Here is a 6987-nt window from a genome sequence, read left to right as displayed (position 1 = left end):
CAGTGGTGAAAGTATCAACTCTGCGAACAATATCTACAGCTGGGATCAACAGAGAATCTCATCAAAATCAACTAAGACTAAAATCTTTTATTATCAATCTTTAAAACTTAATGAAATTAAAAAATATGTCATCTTCCGAAAGTTAAGATGAGATAGGGGCTGATTTTTGGAACAAGAAACTGTATGGTAAACTTAAACAACCACAATGAAAAATTCAATAAACAACAGATACTGAAGACAAAACAAACAAACAATTTATTACATTTGATAATTATATCAGCACAGATTTTATAAGTAAATTGACCAACCCATATTATTAAGCGACGTTCTGAGAATAATAATGACAGCTGTTATATGATGTGTTTTACTTAAACATAATATGTCTCCTTACGTCTTACTGAACATTAAGTAATAGTAAAGTATTCCATAAATAAGAAAATGTGTATGCCTTAGGCTAATAGACCTACGTAATCATCTTTCCCACATAAAATCATTTATTTGAAAATTCATAAAAAAATATATAATGTATATTCACTTGTAATGTGTGGCAAAAGAGAAATAAAAACTGCAGATAATCACCTATTATAGTATAAGGAGAATTCGACTTTGAACAAAACTATTTTTAACTGAAGAATATAATATAATTCGTAATGATAAATAAAGTAAATTGTATTACAATCCAGTATTAATTCAATATATTTTTAAACTACTTTAACTTATTAGCCTAGTGTGATGATCGATCGTTACTCGTGCAGTGGGAGCATGTACTGGACCTGCACTTCAGGATCTCATCACAATCTCAGATTAGCAATGTACTGTCTAGCAGTAGTTATTGTATAGTTTATCTTGGCATATTGTATGTCAGTACACTTTCTGCAGACATTTTGAGGTGTGGTTGTTTACAGTTGTACCAACTGTAAGTAAAAAATACTAAACAAGTAGTTGTTGTAAACAGTGCTTTTTCTGCTCCTGCTTGTAGTATAAGTCTAAAATTGCAGCCTCCTTAATGCCTGTTTTACAAATACTATTTTATTATTTGTTTTAAGCTTCAATTACTGTTTTATTGTGTTTAAAGGCTAAAGGTTTTTCTACCTCTAATACGCAAACAAAGTAAAATGAGAAACCTTGTGTGTGTGTGTGTGTGTGTGTGTGTGTGTGTGTGTGTGTGTGTGTGTGCGCGCGCATGCGTGCGTGTGTGTGTGTGTGTGTGTGCGCGCGTGTGCACGCGCATGTGTGTGTGTGATCATTTTGATTTCAAATGTAAAATAAGGTGAATTTTTTGTTCTGTGAGTTTGTTTGTAGCAAAATTGTATATGAAGACATCAGTGTATTGTGCGGAATGAGTAAAAACTACATTTATCGAGCCTTACTTAATTTTTATTATTTTTTTATCCATTATAATACCTACTTTAATAGTTAATGAAACACATATCTGCTAAATAAGAGTATATATAAACAGTTGTTGGTTTAAAAATTAATAATTATTATAAAATTTTGTTTTATTACTATTTCTATAGCTTGATATTTATTTTTTTAGTTACTGATCTTTATAAATTCAAACAAAATTCTGAGAGCTGTTGTGTGTGTGTTACTTGAATTGAGTATTTTAATTATTCAGCAGCTACTAATAAATTTACAAACTTGGAAAAATGCAATTTGAACAATATATCTTGAAAAAACTAAATAGAATTATTACAAAACAAAATTCATAAACATACTGCAATAGTGAAAAGTAACCCAAATTCCAGGGAGCACTCTACATGTTAAGGCTCAAACAAGGAGTACAAGAGCTCAGTGATTACCACTTAAATTAAATGAATTTGCTTTCCAAATATTGACAATTTTCATATTCCACTAATTAAAAACAGAATATATAATTACAGACAAGTGAGGAAAACCGAGAAAACTAAACAGATAGTTGAGTAATTTTTAGGCATCTTTTTTATGGTAATATGCCTTTTAAAAATCAAACTGAGTAATCGTAACAAGGAATTGGATATGAACGGTGAGATTAAGTTTTCTATTAGTATGACAACTTTCAACATGGTGCAATGCAAATAAGCTTACATGCTTATGTGAACTAAAAACCAACAAATATGAATGTAACCTGCCTCTTTGTGAAGGAAACATAATAATGATAAATTATATTCAAATTTATATACATGACCTTATATACAAATAACATTGTATATAACATATAACATTGATGAAAAAGTAGATGTTATTCTAATAAATTACTATTGTGAAGGAAACAGGATTTTTCCGGACATTTGCCATCGTTCAGTGAAACAAGAAATCAGTAACACTACGTTTCGAGATCTGCAACCTACGTTTGTGACCTGTATTCCGTAGTTCAGTTTTAATGATTAGTGTTTTGTATAGTTTTTTATTAAGTGCATGTTTATAGAGTTAGTGAATATGACAAACATGTAGGTTGCGTTTCCTGGCTAAGGCGTGCCACAACGGTTTGGTAAGATTTGTTTATTTTAACCTAGTTTGTAATTATGTATTAGGTTAGTTCTTTACCTGAAGAAGAGATCAGATTGCAGATCTCGAAACGTAGTGTTACTGATTTCTTGTTTCACTGAACGATCGCAAATGTCCGGAAAAATCCTGTTTCCTTCACAATCCTTCCATCGTCAAAAATAACCTTCAAACAAAGAAATTACTATTGAATTAAAGTTTTTAATTGTTGGATTTATCTGATCTAATTCCCATAGTTAAAATTCACAAATCATTTATTTTAAGTAATAAGAACAGTTTATTTACCTTTTTTTAATTTTATTGGTATGATTTAATTCTATAATGAAGAGGGAGCAATATAGTTTAAAGCCAAATCCAAATAAGAGATACAGAACAATTACAATAAGGAAACAAAGTGATACTGGTATTATATTATTAATTTAAGTACAACTCTTATGAACAGTATAGTTCATAAGTTCACAGATTTGTCTACTTACTTCTAAAATTAACATGAAAGATTAACAATAATTATTACTGCAGTAATTGTCAGAATATGGTTACAATACCAAAATTATTATATATGTCTTTATGTACTGTGACATGAATATGTTACAGAATGTTTTAAAGTTTTGTTTCAAACCATTTTGAGATAGAGTCAAAAAAATCAATGATGTCCATTAAACAGATTGTTTGTTTAGCCAATATGCTGATTTGTTGATTAATCTGGACCCAGTTCTCGAATCTTTTATCAGATGTTCCGATTGACAATATTCACATCAAGAAATACTTACATTTTAATCTATTAGGTAGGGTTTTTACTTTGTTCACCCTTATTTATTGTGGTTTTAAATACTTCCTTTTGACCAAATTAAAGAGCAATAAACCCCCTATAAATAAAAGACCTTACCTTAAAATTTGACATGTTATTGGCAAGAAACAATCTTGATATTAAAACTAACCCATAAGATGAATAAATCTTATTTGCTTCTCCTTATACACAAAATATTGAATGTTTAGGGAACATTTCTAAACTCAATATAACATCACTGTATGTTTGGCTGAGTTAAAAACCAATTTTGTGTAGCAATATGTGTTAACTAAAGAGTTGAAAGCAAAATCACATAAATTCAATCAAAAAATTTCAAATTTTCAGTCTTAAGTTTAATGAGAATGTTTTGATCTATGTGAATGATGTGAAACCATTTTTTGATACAATTAATACAAATATGCTTATCTAAATAAAAATTAAGTATTTTGTGAAATGTGGTATTTCCTCATCTTTGTACACATTAATTTATTACTTTCAACCTGAAACTTTATAAGCATATTAATATAAATTTTCACATAAAGGAAATATCTTTAATACCATATTTTTCAATTTATTTTATTTCTCTCATCAAAGTAATAATGTAATAATAACCACTGCACTTTATTTTAAACAACTTTCTTACATAAAACTTATGTAGTCCACTATGTGTATTGGTGTAATTAAAAATGATCACTATTAAAACTATTTCTTTTAAACATAGTACAAGTTTTGATTAACAATACCATTAGAAAAAAATGCATGCTAAACAAATGCAGCGATTAGATTGATGGGTTCCTGTTCTGTGATTTTCTTTGGAATCAAGAAATATGCCCCAAGGCTTATTTGCATTTCCTTGTTTTACACATAGAAACAAGGAACATAACTGCTGGTATACATGCAAACGAACTTAAAAGAACAAATTCCAGCAACCAAATATATGGAAATAAGTTAGAGGGGGATATTACTAATACTATGTTATTGTGTAATTAATATAAGTAATATGTACTTGAAAAGGATGTTTTAGGGTTCACAATTAAGCTTTTGAATTCCTTTACTCTACTTTTGTCGTAATGACCATATCCACAATAAATGCCAAGTTCAACTTACAGTTTAAAATTTGTAATCTGTATTTGCATGAGCAAGAATTTCCAAATAAAAACAAATCTAAAAGAGAAGTTGGACAGTACTAACCAGATAAAATTATCACATTTTCGTAAAATTGAAAATTACAACTATTATGTGTTTCCAGAATCCTGGTCACTTCAACAACATCCTTTGTCGTATATATCACGTTGTGCAATAATATATCTATTTTTTATGCAGCTAACTCAAAAATGAATGCAGCAGAATATACAGAATGTCCCAGAACTCTCTACCAACCTTTACAGGTACTATTCCTGGACCAAAGACAAGCATAAAATATCATATTCAAACTTTCGGGAACTTAAACTTACAGGTAAGTATTAATAACACCATAATAACTAATTAAAGGCAATAAGTAAGGGATATTAATTTTCTGGTAAATGGTCTCTTTAAACCAAAAATTGATCCGATAGCGATCAAGAGACGCCTACTATACATACACAGGAGGCACATTTACAATGAATAAAGATAGAGAGTATAATGAAGATCTTATAATATAGCAGTTTCCCTGATACCTGGCAACTTATTTTAAAAATATTGTGGTATTTTTGGCTTACTTTTTATGTCATTGTATGTGGCCAAAGGATTATAGAAAGACACTTAAATCTGAACTTCACTCTTAGTTTTTTTATTTGAGTAAATATTCCTATAATAAAAGAGTAAGTATTAAAAACTAAATTAAAAAAAAACTACACTGTTTTAATGAAAAAAAACCAAGCAGTGGAATTGCTTATTATTGTATTACAGATGGCAATTCACGATTGCGCATTAGAAATCTGCAGTGTATTTGGCCCAGTGCAATAAAAATATCAATAATCTGTTTGGGATGTTTCAGCCATTATAAGGTCAAGTTCTGTACAATAACTATATGACACATTGTTTATAACAAAGGTTAATATATGTAGTATCAAAATGCTTAATAATATAAGAATTTTAAAGTTGTTATAACAACTTCTTTTTACACTACCTATTAATCTTAGAATGTTTGTTGTATTTTGTGTAATCATTTTGCTGTAAGATTATTATAAAAAAAATTATACTATAGTTAAATAAAATCATATTTAAATTCTGCTTTAAAAATATGTTCAAAACCTTTTAGAAAATTTAATTTTGATGTATGTGTTAGATCACTACAAAAAAATTTTAATTTAATTTGATTTGAAATTGTAATATTTAATTAATAAAACACACACATGTTAAATAAAAAACATTGATAAAATACATATTTACTACTCAGCATAAACAAACTGTAAAACGTTAATGAAAATAACAGGTGTTGCAAATTTTACATCAGTCAGCTGGACAGGACCTGACCATCAATCATATGATCATCATGTATTTTCACTGACAGGACCACCATTGTGTAACACGCTAATCAGCTCAGCCCAAAAGCACATAGGATAAATGAATGGTGCGAACAATGCCACCTGAACAGCACCCATATACAATGTGATGATTTCTACACTAATGTATAGAAAAACTTAAATTGTTACTCTAGTACTTACAGTATTATATTGATACATTTTCCTATTGTTCTTCTAATAAAAATGAAGAATCACACTATACAGGCAAACTTTAAATTTATTTTTTTACAGTACATAGGATAGTATTAAGGGTATCTATATCCACAGCTGTGAATTTATTCTTGAAAGAGTTAGATTTTCAAGAACCTGATCGAGAAAAATAAATTAAAAAATCTGTGAATTACTCAGGGGCTTCAAATATTTTGGTACAAAAAAAGATTACTATTGGAAAATACTTTAAAAATAGAATAAAATACAGTTAACGAAACAAGTAGTAAGATAGTTTTACATAGTACCGATTATCCAAGCTACCAAGATAATCAAGGCCGTTTTTAAGAAATACATTTTAGGAAGTTTTTATGTAATTACTCTGAAGATACCACGTTTGTTTTCGATGTACAGGAGTACTGAACACAGCAGTACCGCACCAAGTTGTTTGCTTATCTCTACTGTCCATTATTTGTTTGAGCAACAATTGTACGGGGGTTAGAACGTGCCTATTGGTTGCAATTACATAATAATTACTTAATCGATTGTACAAATACATCATTTTTATTAATCAATATTATTTTTTCTGTAATTCCAAATGTTTTACTGCAATATCTGAGTATTTATCTGTATGATTTGATATCGTGAGTAGTCCAAGTCCCATTTAGGTTCAAGTCTCTAGTACATGTTAGGGTTGTAAAATACCTAGGTATTTACAAATCAGGGTAAATACCCAATGTTCACGAAAACCCATATATTTTCAATTTAAACTAAAAATCTCATCTCGAAGTTAAAACTTAGGCGATGTATGGAAACTCATGTTTTAAAATTGTTAGAAAACTACAAGTAGAAATAAAAATTGGGGCAGCACTTCTCCAAATTATAAAATAGATATAAACTGAAAGTTCTGAAAAATGCTTCAGAAGTAAATGATGCATTTTTATTGTTTAGAGGATGATTTATTAATTCCATTTATTCTGTAATTAAAAAATAACTGAAACATCTTGAACACATACTTTAATTATTACTGTTGTCAGTCCTATTCTTACTATGGAAGTAGCA

This window comes from Homalodisca vitripennis, chromosome 1 (assembly GCF_021130785.1).
Source record: "Homalodisca vitripennis isolate AUS2020 chromosome 1, UT_GWSS_2.1, whole genome shotgun sequence".
Classification (NCBI taxonomy): Eukaryota; Metazoa; Arthropoda; class Insecta; order Hemiptera; family Cicadellidae; genus Homalodisca; species Homalodisca vitripennis.
The sequence above is the reverse complement of the archived record's forward strand: the minus strand, read 5'-3'. Positions refer to the sequence as shown.